The 18331-nt window shown below is 39.7% G+C and overlaps 1 protein-coding gene across 1 annotated transcript in view; it reads left to right on the forward strand.

Annotated features, from left to right (window-relative positions):
- The window catches only part of Lyrm4 (LYR motif containing 4), a 93627-nt gene that overhangs the window by 12601 nt on the left and 62695 nt on the right, over window positions 1-18331 (forward strand). The gene's annotated exons all lie outside the window — the stretch shown is intronic.

The raw sequence follows: 18331 nt of genomic DNA on the forward strand, positions 1-18331 counted from the left end.
CATAATTCTTGTCTGTGTTAGCGTGTGGCTTAGTACCTTTTATCAGTGAGGCATTCTCATCTTGCTTCCTCAATATCTGACTAGTGACTGCAGACTGAGCCTTTCCACTTCCCAAAGTTCTCCTAGTCTGGTCACTCTGCCTATTTTTCCTGCCTGGTTACTGGCCAATCGGTGTTTTATTAAACCAATACAAGTGACAAATCTTTACAGGGTACAAGAGTATTATCCCACAGAAGGTTTGAAATTCTAAACTACTCTCAAAAGTCAGGGTTGGAATCATGTTAATGGTAGAACACTTGACAACTCTGCAAAGCTCTTTAGTTCTAGCCCCAAAACTACAAAGAGAAAACAGACCGAATAAGGAAAAAAAAAAAAAACCAGACAGAATGTGGCCTTCAGCCAACATTCCCAGTGAACATACACTGAAAACAAGCTGCGATAACAGGAAAAATGGATCGTGAGTAAGAGAGGAAACTAGATTGTCTCACCTCTGTGCATTAGCCATTGTCATTGCTGTCACTTTCCTCAGTGTGTCCTTGGGTTCTGTTCACACACTAGAGTGATCTTTTTCCAAAGAAAGTATTGGACGGAGTCACTGTCCTGCTGAATGCCCCCAGAAGCTTCAAAGAAGCTCCTTGACAATAAAACATGGAATTCTCAAGAGGTCCTCAGAGGCCATTTGCTGTTCTCATGCCCCTCACCCAGAGGAATCCAGCCAGACTCCCAAGGTACATTTTTCCTCTTTGGCCACACTGTTTAAAGCAGCTGTGCCCTTGTTCCTCACAGCACTCATCAGCACCTTACATACTGGTACTATAGCCTCTTCTGTTCTGCTCCACACCGTGAAGGCAGCATCTGCCCTGTGTCACAGTCACTGCTTCCACAAGAGCCTGTCTGCACTGAGTCCAGACTTGGCCTACCAGGTGTAAGACTTAACCCCTCAGTGCCCGGTGGAAAGTACAAGTGAGGATAGTGGAGTTGTGGCAAGCATCACATAAGGTAATATATGAAAAGCCCCTGAAATGATATTAGTGCTTGAGAAGTATTTCCATTCTTACCACGTAAGGAACAGGCTCACATACAACTGACTCCCAGGGTTTCTGAACTAAATGAAAATATGCAGTTTGTCCCAAGATCACCTCAGGCAAAGGATCTGTGCTGCAAATTGTCATGCTTTCAACTCAGAACCCAAGACACCTAGAACTTACTTTAGAAAGCCTAAATAGTGAAACGATGGGGGAGATTTTATGAGGACCTTGAACTATCACAACCATGAACTGTGATCTTTTCTATCAGTCCCTTCTCCTGGAGCTGGTAAACCTCAAGCACCCCAGGTTCTATAACAATTCCATCACAATTTCTCTCAGTTCTCTGAACAAGAAGCCATGAACACCAGCCCAGCTGGCAGATACACTGATTCTAGAGGCAGTACCCCAGGTGAAATCCCCCCACCTCATATAATGCAGCCTGCTACCCTACTTGATAGTCACCCTTCTCAGGACAGCTTCCTCTTTCACTTCAGTCATCCTGGATATTATGAGGCTGCCAAACACCAAGTAAGATTTTGCAATGTTTAAAGAAACCTCCAAACAAAAACCAAGGTTGCAGGAAAGCTGAATGCTTTTTCCAAGGACAAAAGGCCACACAGGAGCTCAGATCTCCTCAGTCTTTAGCAAAGTCAGAAGTTCAAGGACATTATTAGCTCTTGAGTCAGTAGCAACTAATAGATAAAAGTCATACTGCCTTTTTGTTCCAGAATGATAAACTTGTCACTTACCTAGCTCAGCCCCTATTCAGGTCATTCTCTCTTCCTCCACATTCTTCATGTGCAGGATATTGAATCTTCATTGTGACAACACTGAGGGATTCAAAATGGCACCAGCATTTCTTAACTTTCACACAGATGTAATGATTATTCTTATTTTGGGAAAAACAGATTGTTTTTCTTTCACGGTGAACAAGTCAGCCTTTTGCTTCTTCTCCATAATTATGACCCCACATGTACTTGTTTTTTTCCCTTGGCATCCTTAGGCCAGCTTTTTTTCTGAAAATTGCAGTCTGGTGTGCCAGTCTCAAATCTCTTAGCTATATGCACCATACTGTATATCAGAACCAGCAAATATATTCCTCCATCTTCTGCTAAACTACCATTCTATCCATATGAGATGACTCTGGGAAGACAACGCTGGCCCAGGCAGTAAGTTCTGGAGTAGCCCTCACTAAATCTGCCTTCCCTGTTTGTTCTTCAAAGAGGGTCAGAAAGGTTGGGTAAGATTTAGGGTATGCACCAGATGGAGCCAGGAAGGTGTACTGTGGATCAGCCTGGGTGAGGAGCTCACAGGCAGCCTGGACAGTAAAGAATTTCCCATCTTTCTGTCTTAGGCAAGTGGCAAGAAAGTCAGCCAGATCTGTCTTGGGTCTTTCCCTGCTAAAGAAATTACAGAATTCCTTCTGGTACTACTTATAAGGCATTAACTGCCATTGCTATCACTTAATCATCCTCACTGATGACAGTCTGCAGTTTGCCACACTCGATGGTGGGTTTTCTTGCTTTTGTTGTTCATTTTTTTAAACAGCATCTCACTATATAGCCCAGATGTTAGAATTATAAGTGTGTGCCACCACACCTACATGCCCCTTTTTCTGTTAAGGGTACATAATGTGGAATACCTTGTTATAGGTTATTACTTGCCTTGTACTAGCCCTTGCCACTCTGGGTGGCAAAATACCCCACTTGGTGCCTTCTTTCCAGTGGCATTCATGAAGATCATGTGTTCATCAAAAAAATAGTTTTTAAGTATTATGAATTAAAGTTCTGACCTTGTTCTATATCTGGCTTGATCACCACATGCCTGTGGGCAGAACAGAGGAAGAGACTGTTGGGAATGGACACCAGATGAACAGTCAGCCAGGCTTAGGGGTCTGTATTGATAAGATTCATTTGGACACAAGCATATGATCATGATTTCAGGAATTTCCAGCCATGTCTTGACTGATGGTACCACTGCTTGAAGCTTGAAAAAATGAATTCAACTAAAAAAATCATCCCATGGTTTCAGGAATTTTCATTTCAATCCTAAGAATTTTAACACTTCTGCATGAAAACTAGTGAAAGTCAAGGTACCCATGAGAAGAAAGCTTGAGCCCTTTGCTTTTCTTTTTTTTTTAAATTTTTTTATTGATTTTATTGAGCTATACATTTTTTTTCTGTTCCCCTTCCTTCCTTTCCCCTCCCCTTCTACCCTCTCCCACGGTCCCCATGCTCCCAATTTTCTCAGGAGATCTTGTCTTTTTCTACTTCTCATGTAGATTAAATCCATGTATGTCTCTCTTAGGGTCCTCATTGTTGTCTAAGTTCTCTGGGATTGTAAATAGTAGGCTGGTTTTCTTTGCTTCATGTCTAAAAGCCACTTATGAGTGAGTACATATGATATGTGTATGTCATGCCAACAGGGGTCATTAGAGTGAAATGACTCTCCAGTTCTGTGTTCTCCCAGAGCACAAAGCTTTGCTAACAAAAGTTGGTTGTGGTGCAGTCTTGGGGAGAAAGCTTTCACAGATCTTTCATGTAATGTGGTGAACTAGATGAGTCTGTGGTTTGTAGGGAAGGAAAATGTTCTATATGAAGATGTTTCCGGCCACTAGCTTCAGCACTGCTGAAATTAGCACTAAAAGGTGTCAAAAAGTACTTGGTTACCTATCAAGGACAGTGATGGAAAGATAGCCAATGTCATGATAACAATCTTAGCATCAGCTTTCCAGTAGTCATCACTTTCTGCTCCAGTGTTTCTTCTTAAACTTGTTTTCTCTAACTATGCAATTCAGACAGTGGAAGGGTTAGAATTTCAAACCTATTGTAGAAGTCATTAAGTGCAGACAGATGTGCTACATTAAAGATACAGGTGGCTGGAATTTGGTTACTCTGAGCACACATGCATACAAGGTGAAGTATTTTCAGTGTTTCTTAGTGTGCACTTAATTATTTCTATAGGCTACTAAAAGCAAATTAAGTTGCTCAATTTATGAGTATTTTAAGTGGTAGTAAATGAATTTCAAACCATATATATTTGCTGCTTTGTTGCTATTTCTAAAGATCATTCAAGAGCAATGCTCACCAGGAGCTGAGTGTGCTACTGTGAACTGAGCAGCCGTTACCTGAGACAGTGTCTGTCCCTGTCTGCACCAGTACCCTGGGTGGTGAGGAAAGCCAGAATAAAGGTGAAATCTACCTCATAATTCCCATCCTTACAGAACAGAACACCTGTGAAAATGACAGGATTATTTTGGAGAATATAATGGCAGGAGAAAAGAGAGCGCAGCTTGTGTCTTTCACATGCATTACAGTACCATTGTAATATTTGGAGAATTTCAAAAGGGCACTTAGCTGTGGTTTTGGTGAACTAAAGGAAAGTTGATTCATACATTAGGGATAGTTGTAACACATAGTAAAAGAATTGTACACTGTCTACAAAAGTCAAAAGGTAATGATAATGTCTATTGACAGATGGGTAGATATGTGGCCTGTACCTACAGTGGACTGAGTCATCCCTACTAAACATAGGTACACCCTGAGAATGGGTTGCCTTGTGAAGTAAACCAGCCATCAAAGCACAACTGCTGCGTGATGGCATTGAGAAGTACTAGTCAGAGTCATAGAAGCAGAGACAGAACAGTTACCATGGGACCAAAGAAAAGTTGTTCATGGGTACACAGTTTTGATTTCAGAAGATAAAAATGCTTGAGATCTTACTGACAAAACTCTGAACATAGTTAACACTATTAAACTGTACACTTGAAAATAATTAGGATAATAAATTTATGTTAAGTGTTTTTTCATTATTAAAAATGCCCAAAGTAAATTTCAGCTAGCCATTTAATTTTAATTAGAAAGATGAAAATCAAATGTTTTATGTACATGTATTTGAAAGTAGGAACCTAAAGTAATTTGAAACATGAACTAGTGGATTTATGTCTCTGAGTCTTCAGTTGGCTTGTTGGGAAAAACAAAACAATTATACTCCAATTTCTACAGCTACTTACAGTTCTCAGCTTTTATGATTCTCATAAATATCTGTCCCCTCCGTCTCTGCAGAAATTACTGATACATTTTCAAGTAAACTTATCTGTGCTGAGATCTCACTGAGCGTAATTCACAAAGAACTTAATTCTGCTGAATTTAGCCTGTAGGTGAGCCAAGTTGTACACCAATATTTATTCATCATAAATATCAAAGTCTTGTCTTGGTATAATACTTCTGCTACCAGGACTGCCAGCATCTATGTTGTTAGTCTTCTTTTATTCCTGAGAAGAATCATAGTAGGACTGGAGCAAATATAACCAGACTGTTTTCTTGCCAGAAAATGAAACAATAGTTAAAAGTATAGTACAGACTTGCAGACAAGAGAAAAATTAAAATGTTTTTCCAAGTACTTCCTGAATGGCAATACTAATTTCTTCTTGGTCCTTCTTGTCCCTGTAACCTGACTGGCTTCTCAACTATATTAAACGCACTTGCTATCTCAGTCAAAAGCATTGTGTATTTTGCAATTTTTCATGCATATTTCCTTTTATGTTTATTGAACACCTGCCCATTGCCACATAATTGATAAGCTAAACAGATTTGAGATGGATTATAAGGTCCATCAGAAATTTGTAGAAGTTATTTTTCATTGGGGTTCTTCTCAGATCTAGATTTTTTCTCAATTCCCTCATTCAATACAACAGAAGCAGAGTTTAAAATCCTATCCTGGTTGCTGGAGAAATGGCTCAGCCATTAAGTGCATTGACTGCTCTTTCAAAAGGCCCAAGTTCCATTTCCAGCATCCATATAGATGTTCACAACTATGTTAACTTAAGTGCCAGGGAATCCGTTCCCCTCTTCTGGCCCATGTGGGTACCTGGCATGAACACAGTGTAGACATCAATGCAGGGAAAACATACATCCATGTAAAATAAAAATCTTTTTTAAAAAATCCTACCTTGGCAACATTTTCCCTGTGCCTAGATAGATCAACTGAGATTAGCTCCGAGGATCGATCTTCACTTAAACGGTGATAGTAAAGCAGTCAGCAGCAGAGGGGATGGCCACACTCTGTCTTGGACTTCAATAAAAAGCCTCACAGATGCAACATGAATTTATATACAGTGACCAGAACTGCACCCAACCTGAACCCTGTGTCTTTTGGATATATGGAGCTTTTCTTTATGAATGAAATAGTCCCCAGTCCCCTGTTGAAGTTTAAGAAAACAGAGCAGAGAGAAGGGTTGTTTAGTTTTATAGCTTGGCCTATATAGCACATTCCTTTTTTTTTCCTGTTTGTTCAATATATAGCTGCTCTGAAGCTATAAAAATTTCTCTTCAGTGAGAATTTAGACTAATTTGCTGCCTCCCTACTTTCTGTAGGAATTTCCAGTTAAGCCTGAAGTCTGAGACAGCTGTCTTCCCAATTCGGCATTCCTGTAAAGGACATGCTTCTCATCTGCTTCAGGTTGCTTAGATGCTAGATTCCTCCAAAATGGACAAGCACACAACAAGACTCCCTTTTCTGTCTGGAGGGAGGTTGCTTTCTTGTGCAGCAGCGGTTCTTTAGACCATTCCACGGAGAGAGGGCTCTGTGTGGATGCATGTGCTGCTGCTGTGTCTAGAAGACTTGGCTAGGAATTTCACTAGGGAATTTTTATAATGCTGTCCATCCATCTGCCTCCCATGTAAGTCACCATAGTCACATTTCCTGGTGTTCCATGAAGAACTGTCTTTGCACAGGTGTATCCTGGAAGCAGAACTCTGTGGTGAGGATTGCAGACTCATAGGCAAGAATCTCAGCCTCAGGATCTGGTGCAAGCTGCTTGTCTACCACTTTCCTTCATCCGTAAAGCAGCAGGGTCATGTTGAAAGAAGGTGGTGCTGTGGTGATGTGAAGCAGAGAATGTCAGATGGGGGAACACGAATAATTCCACACTAGCTCCGAATGGGGTATACTAAGGTTTTTCTTTATTAAAAGGGAACTCATAGGATAACCAGGAAACAACAGGAACAGGAATCCATCGTGGGGGAAGGGGGAAAATGGGCAGTCCCACTGGCCCTTTGGTACCCAAAGCCATGCCCCACCTGGTCCTGCCTCTCAGAGGCCTTTGGCTGAAGGAGGATCCTTGTCAGTGATCTGTCTGAGGTGCTTTCTGGTGCCACTCTGTGTGCAGAACCACACAGCGCTTGGGTACGTTGTCTTGGTTCTCATAAAAGCTTTATGGAACAGACATATTATCCTCTTGTCTTAGAGAGGAAAGGTGAATTTTAAAGGAGAAAGAGACCCACACATTCCTACCATTCTCACTGTTAAGCCAGCTTTCAGGAAACCTGGCACTTTGGGTGACCTTCTTATTAAAGAAATAATAATACATTATTTTTTCATACAATACACCACAACTGCAGCCTCCCCTCCTTTCCAACTCCCAACTGCCCCATTCCCCCAGATCCGTTGCTCTTCCGTTTCCCTTCAGAAAAGAGCAGGCCTCCCAGTAATATCAACTGAACTCAGGCTAAAATATATTCCAACATCTTCTGGAAACGGCAAAGCTATTGACTAGTGAATAGTGCCATCATAACTAACCCACACTCATTTTAATCCCACGCTGCCTGAGATGTGACCATTTCCTACCAAAAAGCAATCTTCTGGAAAGAGAGTCCTTGCCCCACCACCACGCTCACACACATTCTTCACTCAGGGAAGCTGGAAGGAAAGGTAATGTCAGGTAAGTTCCAACAAGCTGGCTTTTCTTCATACACTGCCTGGTGCCCACCAGGAAGCCTGAAAAACACCAAACAAGAGTTGGATAGGAATGATTTTTAGTCCTGGTTGTCACCTTCAGGCCTCTATGAATTCAGGTGACTTTCTGTGAGAACCACTTTCATATGGCCTAAACAGACATGAGTGTCCCCATGTTGCAGAGTTTCAAGGAGAATCTGCTCAGCCTATGGCAGCGTCATCCAGATCAAATAGTTCTGCACTTCTTTCATAATCTCCTGATGAAGTCAGTCTCAGTGCCGATGTTCCCAATTTTATTTCAGATTTCTAAATGTGCAGGACGGGAGCAGCTGTGGCCTGTCCCCTAGGCAGTTCCACTGAGCAGTTGTATCCTACCACATATAGTAGAGGCCCTGCCCACATGCAGGTGACTTCTCACTACCTTTCAGTCTTTTCAGTGGAGCTCTAAATGCTAAATTCCCAAAAAAAGAAAATTACCATGAAATATTTATCACATGTGGATAAAAGCATATCAGGTGATGAGGATCACAAGGACCAGGCAGAAATTCAGTCCACATTATCTAGCTTATTTTAAATGTTCTTATCACAATGCAAACTGCCAACAGTAACAGAGGTAAGGGAAGCTAGTGTTGAAAATTAACAACAAGGGTACCCATATTTGAACAAAGGTACTCACAAGTTTAGAAGGTGGAGCCACAGGACAAGCAGTCATTAACAGTCCTAGCAGGCAGTTGTTCCAAACAGTAAACTGGATGGATGGATGGATGGATGGAGACAGTCAGACAGAGATAAAATAGCCCATCCTATTTTCCATAGACATATATGATCAATGAGGTGTATCTTGTCAAAGCCTGGATGAAATTCTGCTTACTTTCCTATAATACTCATCTCGGAGTTTAATTCCTAGGCATCAGGGTGTGTCCCTGGGGGTAATTTACCAAAGTACAGTACCTTGATATCTGCAAAAGACTGCTTTAGTATCCCCATTATCTGCCAAAACCTATTGATGCTCAAGTTCCTATTTTAGTATAGCCTGTACATATCTGTAATTGTCTGAAAAGTATTTCTAATACCTAATAAAATTTGAATGCTGTGTTAATAGTTGCTGGCTGGACTGCATTTTTAGGGAATGATGACAAGTATTCAGTACAGATGTCAGAGATATTTGTAGACATATTTGTAGAGTACAGATATTTGTAGAGCCCATGGATACAGAAGACAGGCTGGACTGTAGTATCTGAGCATCGTGTTGTAGGTTGGTTTGTTTCTTTTGTTTTTGAGACAGGATCTGTGTAGCCTAAGCTAGCTGCAAATCATGATCCTCCTACCTCAACATCCCTAGTGCTGGGAATGCAGGCATGCACCCTCTGCTTGGGTAAAGGAACATGCTTCCTTTGGCATGTAAAGGAAAAATGGTTACATAGAAGACAGGTAATAAGAGTTGCTTTTGTGTTTCTTTGGTTTCTTAGAGCTGGGGGTGTACCAGTGTAATTGTGGAAATGCTAGTGTAATTGTGTAGATTATATAAAGGCCCTGAATCCAATGCTGGGGGCAAAAAATAAATGAAAGTTAAGTAGTACCTGACTTTCTAGTGTTGCATGGCTTCGTTTCTTTGAGACAGAAACTGTCCTGGCTGTCCTCATACATTATACTGTACACATACACTGATGGTGCATGAGATACCTGTGGACTACAGTTTCAAAGAAGTGATCTAGACATATTTGCATTTCTTTTTTTTTTCAGTTGAGCATGTATTTAATTCTTTTTTGCATTTTTATTGATTTTATTGAGCTATACATTTTTCTCTGCTCTCTTCCCTTCCTCTTCCCTCCCATTCAACCCTCTCCCATGGTCCCCATGCTCCCAATTTACTCAAAAGATCTTGTCTTTTTCTACTTCCCATGTAGATTAAATCCATGTATGTCTCTCTTAGGGTCCTCATTGTTGTCTAGGTTCTCTGGGATTATGATTTGTAGGCTGCTTTTGTTTGCATTATTTTTAAAAACCACTTATGAGTGATTACATATGATATTTGTCTTTCTGAGTCTGGGTCACTTCTCTCAATATGTTTTTTTGATCCATCCATTTGCCTACCAATTTCAAAATGTCATTTTTTTTTCTGCTCTTTTGTACTCCATTGTGTAAATATACCACATTTTCCTTATCTATTCTTCAGTCGAGGGGCATTTAGGTTGTTTCCAGGTTCTGGCTATGACAAATAATGCTGCTATGAACATAGTTGAGCACATGTCCTTGTGGCACAATTGAACATCCTTTGGATATATACCCAAAAGTGGTATTACTGGGTCTTGAGGAAGGTTGTTTCCTAATTTTCTGAGAAATCGCCATACTGCTATCCAAAGGGGTTGTACCAGCTTGCACTCCCACCAGCAATTCAGAAGTGTTCCCTTTACCCCACAACCTCTCCAGCATAAGTTGTCATCAGTGTTTTTGATCTTAGCCAGTTTTACAGGTATAAGATGGAATCTCAGAGTTGTTTTGATTTGCATTTCTCTGATGGCTAAGGATGTTGAGCATTTTTTTTTTTTGAGCTTTTTTTTTAAGTGTCTCTCAGCCCATTTTAGATTCCTCTGTTGAGAGTTCTCTATTTAGGTCTGTACTCCATTTTTTATTGGGTTATTTGTTCTTTTGATGACCAGTTTCTTGAGTTTTTTGTATATTTTGGAGATCAGTCCTCTGTCTGATGTGGGGTTGGTGAAGATCTTTTCCCATTCTGTAGGCTGTCGTTTTGTCTTGTTGACCGTGTCCTTTTTTCAGTCTCAGGAGGCCCCATTTATTAATTGTTTCTTTCAGTGTCTGTGTTACTGGGGTTATATTTAGGAAGTGATCTCTTGTGCCAATGCGTTCATGTGTACTTCCTACTTTTTCTTCTATGAGGTTCATTGTATCTGGCTTTATGTTGAGGTCTTTGATCCATTTGGACTTGAGTTTTGTGCTTAGTGATAGATATGGATCTATTTTCATTTTTCTATATATTTATATCCAGTTATGCCAGCACTATTTGTTAAATATGGTTTCTTTTTTCCATTTGCTATTTTTTACTTCTTTATCAAAAATCAGAAGTTTGTAGGTATGTGGATTAATATCTGGGCCTTTGATTTGGTTCCATTGGTCCTTCTGTCTGTTCTTATGCCAGGTCTACAGTTCAAGTTCTGATAGAGCTTCCTCTTGACTCCCTGCTCATCTGTTTGAATAATCTTACTTTTAATGTGAAAGCATTGTTTCCTGGCAGCCTAATTTTTCTGCACTGGTGGTGACTAGATGTGTATTGATGGGCATTACTCTTTAACTGCTGCTGTCGGAGCACTTTGGGAAGCTCGACAATCTTGTGCTTTTTTAATTGACATCAATAATATGTTTGCATTTATCAATATTTCCTAATTACCAGGTTATAACAGTGAAACATCTACAATAAATCATATGTACATTAAGGCTTTAGATTTCGGCCAATATTTGATGTATTGTAAGTTGTTTTCTGAGGAATATTTTGCCTGTGAAAGGAGGAACTGTGTAGCGGGACAGAAAGGTGAGCCCATGTTGCCAAAGGGCCATAAGTTAAAGAACCAGTCATGCCATTTTAAATAGCTCTTTCTAGAGCACCACAGTCCATTCCACAAAGTTCAGCATCTTGTCCTGAATGCTAATGTATCTCCCCTGAGAGTGACAAACTCTGCTGAGGGAGGAAACTGAAGTGTCAGATTGGGAGAAAACTAAGCGGGCCCTATTTGCTTAAATGGCTTGCAGAGTCAGTGACTTTACAGGACTAGGTTCAAATTGGGGCCATCTGAGTAGACTTGTGATCCTTTAAGACAGACTTAACCAAATCCAAGAGGACACTCGGGTATCAGAAAGATCAGTCATGTTGCTATCGAGGACATAAGGCTCAGTACTAATTCTAACCGAGAATCCGTGCAAGAGTTGAGCATTGCATTTGCAGTCATGTCTCTTTAGTCTTAACATGGAATGCTTCTGCAAATTTTATTAACATTCATGACACATACATGAAGCCAGAATGTTCTCCCATCTGAGTTGTCAGGTTGTTCTCTAGTGACACACTCAGAATTAGATCCTTGTCAAGAAAACTGCATAGGTTATATGGGAAGCCATTGCTTTATATCAGGAAACTTTTAATATCCTTTGGACTATTATTGTTCATACTTGGCTTGGTCATTTGTAAGAATGAATATAGCCAGATAATTCCATTGTAAAAATTCTGTTTCTCTCTGTAATTAATAATCCATTTATTTTTAATAAACAAATCCCCAACAGCTTTTTCTCCAGTGGTTTTCAGACCCATTAATGTACCATGTCTGAGTTGATTCTTACATTAGTGACTACAAAATGGTGATGTTTCTCACTCTTTTATCACCAACTTCTGCATAGCACAGTGGGCTTACTTTTAACAAGAATAACCTGACTTACGATCAGTTGCATTTCTCAGTCTGTTTTACTCCTCATTTTTGGTTGAACAAACTCCTGATCTGGCCCATTCTAAAGCCTGACCTAGGAGTTGGTATTCCACTGCTCTTTCACAGGGGCCTGAAGGTCAGTCTGTGTCAAAAGGGCTTGGCTTTCCTGAGCTGCCTGAGACACCACTGAACCTGCTTTCAGCACTAACGTGCACAGAACAGGAACTGCTCCCCTTCTCTAGCGCTGTATGCTGCACGCTGGGTTTATAACAGCTGCCTTATCTAACATAAGGTGATCATTTTTCATATGACTCAATATCCTTTTGTCTCATGGTTTTTAATGGTTTCTAGTTTTTATTTTTTAGCTCCCCATGATTTGTTTACTCTATCCCACAAATGTTGAATATTTGCTTAGTTTCTGGGTTTTTTTCCAATTATAATACTACCATAAATCGTGTGTGTCCCTGATAGCTTTCATAGGATAAATGTTTAGTATTAAAGGACTGGATTGTGTGAGAACATATTCTTTAAGTATATGAGGCAGCTTTTTGATACAACACCTTATATAGACTAAATTTTTGTGCTTTCCTCAGAAACAGCTACACATGTATGCAGAGGTGATGTTTTGCATGTCTCACTCAGGATTCTTGGAGAAATGGGCTCAGGTCCAGAACTCTTGCTTTTCAAGATTAGAATCTGAAAATTTCCAAGACCACACACACTGCCTATGAAACTTTCTCAGACTCACTTGGTTTAATGCATTCTACAGCTTCAAACAATAGATTTAATTCGAATTAACTAGTTATGAGGTTATTAGTAGCCTTTCTGCTCTATTGATAAAGAAATATTTGCAGTTGGCGTCTGTCAGATTGTTGTTTCTGTTTCTGAGAAGACTTGAAATAATTTCTTTTGGTAATTGATTGTGCAGCTTCACTCATTGATACTCAGCAAGGGTTTGTAGAATATGAGTGAACACTGGAAAGCAGGATCTGCCAGCATCCACTATACTCACCCTCAACCCAGGAACTTGGAGCTCTTTGTATCCTGTGTTTATTTTCTGTAGAAAATAGGATCCATTTTCTAAAACCAAAGGCTTAAGTTAGTCTATTGAAACATTAATAAAATTTATCTGTATGAACTGTGAACAGATCCTTTTTGTGTTTGTATTTTTAATAGCATCTCCACAGAAAATTCTAACCTTGTGGATATGTGGCTGTTATAGGTCCCATCTGTGCACCCAGTATTTAGAATCTGTTACCTTCCAAGAGGGACAAAAGAAGAATACTTTTCTTTAAAAGGAAGAAAAGAAAGAAAGAAGCAGTTCTTGTAAAGGAGATTGCCTGATTGCAGTAAAGTTCTTTATTGTGAGATCTCAGTGCACACTATCTGTACCTTACTTTTGATGTATTTGTTGTGAAACAGCATCTACAGTGTGGACAATGGTGGATAGCTATGTTTAGTATGTGTGAGGGTATGTAGCTCAGTAGAAGGAGACTTTCTTTCAGTTCCCATTTCCTCAAAACTTAGGTTCAGTCCCCATCCCCTCAATAAAAAAAACATAAAAATGTCTTTAATAAAAGTAATTTGAAAGATAAAAAACTGGACAGATTGCCCCCGTAGTTCCTTACACAGAAGTTTTGAAACACACAAAAAAAGATAGAACTTTTAATTTATATTTTTAATTGACAAATATAAATTCTGTGTTTTCAGTGTGGAGTGTAATATACTGATTTATATGTGTTGTAAGATTTATTAGATGATTTTATCAAATTAGTTACCATGACCATCACTTCTTGTCCTTACTGCATGTATCTGAGTGATTAGTGCATTCGAGGTCTACTCTCCCAGCAACTGTTCAGTGTACAGAGCACTACCATGGACAGCAGTCCCCATGTGCATAGTAGATTCTAGCAGTAGCTTCAGTAGCCTAGTTAATTGTCACAGTCTTTGTTCTTTTGTTTACTTTTAGCCCTGTCCCCAAAAAATGTCAATTGACCACACCTCTGTACTAATACTTATTTCCTGGCTCTGAGAAGAGGGAGGAGAGGAGAGGAGATAAATGTGACTCGGTGTGACACATCAGAATTAGTTAATAGTAACTTTATTCTCCAGATTTTTTGCCAAATAGAATCTCAGAATTATTGCATTGGTGCACAGCCCCTTCAGGAAGGATAACCTTACTTACTATAATAACTATCATTTATTGAATTGCCAGTTGCTATTACTGTTTTCACTGACCAGGGGTGAATACAAGCAATGCTTGCCTCTTCAGGCTGCAGAATTAGACATTAAGTATAGAAGATATTTTTACTCAGCAGCAAATGGAAGATGTGGCATAGGATCAGAGGGCACGGGGAACCTCTGGTTTCATATAGCAAAGAAAAGGACAAACATTACAATTCAGTATATTTGATTGATTTTCTTTTCTCAACCACATGCCCATGAGCTCTGACTAAGCCAACTAGAGACCTAGTGTCTGAGTACCTTTCTTAATCCTGCCTGTGGGCCTTAGTTAATCTCTGTACTCACCTCCACATAGAGACTAAACTCCTTAGGACGGGACAAAGAGGCAGAGGCAAAAGTCTTTCGTAATTAAGTATGTGTCAAGTATACTCAAAGTCTATATAGTTTCTCCCCTTGTTTATGGTAAAACTAGATAGTAAAAATAAAGCATGCATGCAGATAAAGTCTCCTTACAGTAAGTGTCTGAATTATAAAATAGTCTTCTCTCTCAGGTTATAGCTTCCTTAAAATTGATGTATTTTAACTAGAAAATACAGAAGATTTATCGATCCTAAGCAAAATGAGAGGTTATTATTACTCTCTGCCCTGATTAAGGGTGGACCTGGCCAGTGATCCCTCAAAGGGGCAGTTCATCAGAGAATATACATGTTCAGACCTGTCGTTGTGAGCCCTTATTCTTCTTGGTAAAGTTGTGACCCTCAGCCATTAAAACAAATAAGAGATATGTGAATGATGTACATTGAACATTGATTGGTTTTTAATAGCCAGAGGGCTGTGACCATGAATAAGTACATCACACATAATGACTAGTTTATTAATCTTAGGTATCCAATAAATGAAACTTTAAAATGGATCTTTAGTAAACATTTAAGCATTGACTAAAATCTATGTTTCTTTAGCCAATTTAAAAAGCAGTTGTTCCTCTAATATATTTGCTTTTTTTTTTTAATTTAAACAGCTTAAAGACTAGCTAAAGCAATGCAGAAACGGTCATTACAAAGCCAATTACTACATTTATATATGAACCTGTTCTAAAATGTTAATGGCATTGGTTTGACTTTACTTTTCATTATTTCTACACAACCTTGTGTGGTTTTAGGAATGTCATGTTAATTAATACCTGTCTGGGTTTAATAATCCATCATATGACCTGGGGACTCACTTTACCTGATTGCCAGAGTCTGAGCTTCCCCGTTAAGCACAAAGCTGGCTTCTTATACTAGTGTGAGTGTTTATGTGTCACTTAGTTTGAGGAATGCTGTTGTCTACAGTAGGGAACAAAGGAGACCCAAAGGACGGAAAGAGAAGTCCCTTCAGACTGCATCCAAGCTGCCGTTCTTGAGTTTTCAGTGCCTCCAGTAGGATGCAGACCTGCAGCTCAGAGACCACTTAGCGGCTGATGAAATGTACAAGTAGGCTGTGTTGCATATAAGAGGGTGAGGGAGAAAAGACACATAGAATAGCAGGAACGAGAAAGGGGAAGGCATGAAGCAGAGAATGGTTAAGGCAGGTTTTTTAAAGAAAGGGCAGATGGGTCCAGATGTGTTTGTGAAGAAGTAAAGGTGTTGTGACCTTGACTAAGAGAATGGAGTGAATACAGAAGTAATCATTGGCATCCAGTATAGAAGGTAGCGGAGCATGGATCTAGAGCTATAGGGGAAGACATGCTTCCTGAAATTCCTTTGACAGGAGGTAAGAAAGAGGGAAGGAGGGGAGGCACATAGACTGTAAGGCATACAAGATAAACCCAAAGCAGAGAACCTGAACATGCTCCTGTTTTTTCTCTTACCTTGTCATCCAGCTTTCATTCTGGTTTAGTTTAACAATGTAAACTCAGAATTATCAGATAAGCCAAGGCTCTTTTTTGTGCTTTTCTTTTTCTTGACAAGAAAATTAATTTTAAATGGTCCTGATCCCTTTAGGGATTTCAGAGTGAAATTCTCTGCGTAAAGTCTGTGTTATAGGATTAAGATATAGTGTGTGGGAAAAAATGGGAAAGTCTGTAGTGCAGGTATTTGGGAGAAACACCACACTAAGGACAGGCAGAGCAAAAGCAGCTGGGCTGGTTTTAAAGTTGAAATTGAATCAAAAGATTGATAGCAAGAGCATCCAACATTGATTTGCAGTGTATAGAGCACATAAAGAAATTGGCACCTTTTCCCTGAGCTAGAAATAGCAAAGACAAGACAGCATAGGAATCATTTGAAGAAGGCCACACTTAAGGACATCACTGCAGTGATCGATCACTAATGCCAGGTTAGCGGAACAGCGAGGCCTATAGAGCTAGGATAGTGGGAAGAACTAAAGAAGCAGAAGTCACATTGAAGAAAAAGGCCAAGTACAAGGGTGACAGGTTGAGAAAAGCAAAAAGCTGATTAAAGCCTTGACCTGGACATGTTCTATACCAATGAGATCCAGGTTGCAGCATTAGGGAAGCAAACAAGCTGCTGAGTTTGATCATGCTAGTTATTGTGGGTGAACCAGGGTGTTGAGAAGATAATTAGCATAGATGCTAAGGGGACTACACATAAAGGCAGAAGAATGAGTACACAGAAAAATAGGGCCAGGCACTAGTATCATAGGAAGGAGAAAAGCTACACATTTGGAAAGAGGTGTGGAATTGCACAGGACACATGTACACTGCCACATATGGTGGTAACACAATAGGATTGTGCTGTATTGAATAGCCTGTGCATGCTAAGATTCCTTGCTTTTCAGGTGTTGCTCAGAACAGCTCCTGTGAGATTCCAGCATTCATAGGTTAACCCAATAAACAAATAAGTTTACTTAACTATATCTATAATGTATGCCTGTATGTTGAGACTTGACTTCTTTCCATGTAAGAAACTGTGGCATGGGGGGGAGGGGGAGGGAAAAGGGAAGCGTGGAGGAGGTGGAAATTTTTAATAAAAAAAATTAATAAAAAAAAAGAAACTGTGGCATGACAGGAAACTGGTTGACTTATGTGGCCAACATAACAGGACACCATCTGTCATAGTCATATCTTCTCTGATTAAGCACAGTACAAAAGCATTAGAAGCCAGGCAGGGTGGGCACACCTTTAACCCCAGTACCTGGGAATCAGAAGCAGGTGGACCTCTGAGTTTGAAGCCAGGCTGGTCTTCATAATAGGCCCTGGGCCAGCCAGGATTACATAGTATGACCAGTCTCAAAAAAATTAAAAAATAAAAACATATTCGGAAAAAGGGCCATAACCTAAAGTGTATTTATAAGGAAGCATAATTGTATAAAGCCCAACTGAGGCTACATCTCTCAGAGTTCTCATATGGCCAGTAGCTTCACTTCTGAGTTTATTGCCTTAAAAAACTGAAAGCAGAGAAGTAAGCTGATACTTGTATGCCTTTACTCATAGCAGTGTGTTTTACCATAGCCAAAAGGTAGGTTGTGTTGCTAGATGAATGTCTAGATAAGCAAAATGTGATGATACAACAGCATGGAAAAGCATTCCCTTTAAATTGTAGGAAATCCTGGCATGTGTCTCAATATTGATGATCCAAGAAGACATATGCCAAGTAAGTAAAATAATCCCAAAAGGACAGCACTTTATCATCACAATTATAGTGGGTACTTAGAGTTGTCACATTCTCAGAGATAGTGGGGAACAGTATTGCTAGGGCCTGCAGGAAGAGAGGATAAGGAATTGGTATGTAATGAGGGCAGAGCTCTGGGTGAGGTGATAAAGTAGTTCTGTGATAGGTAGAAGTGGTAATAAGCAGGACAGTGTGAATATACTGAGTTACACCTAGTCACAGTTCAAATAGTTATATTTATGAATAATTAAAACAGAAGAATGATACGTTAAAAAGTCTTCCTATAAAAACGAATTTTAGAGCTAATTAGATTGCTCACTGGATCAAGGCAGCTACTGCCTAC

The sequence above is a fragment of the Microtus oregoni genome, unplaced genomic scaffold, assembly GCF_018167655.1.
Source record: "Microtus oregoni isolate MIOR12 unplaced genomic scaffold, Mior012 000042F_ref0000377, whole genome shotgun sequence".
Taxonomy (NCBI): domain Eukaryota; kingdom Metazoa; phylum Chordata; class Mammalia; order Rodentia; family Cricetidae; genus Microtus; species Microtus oregoni.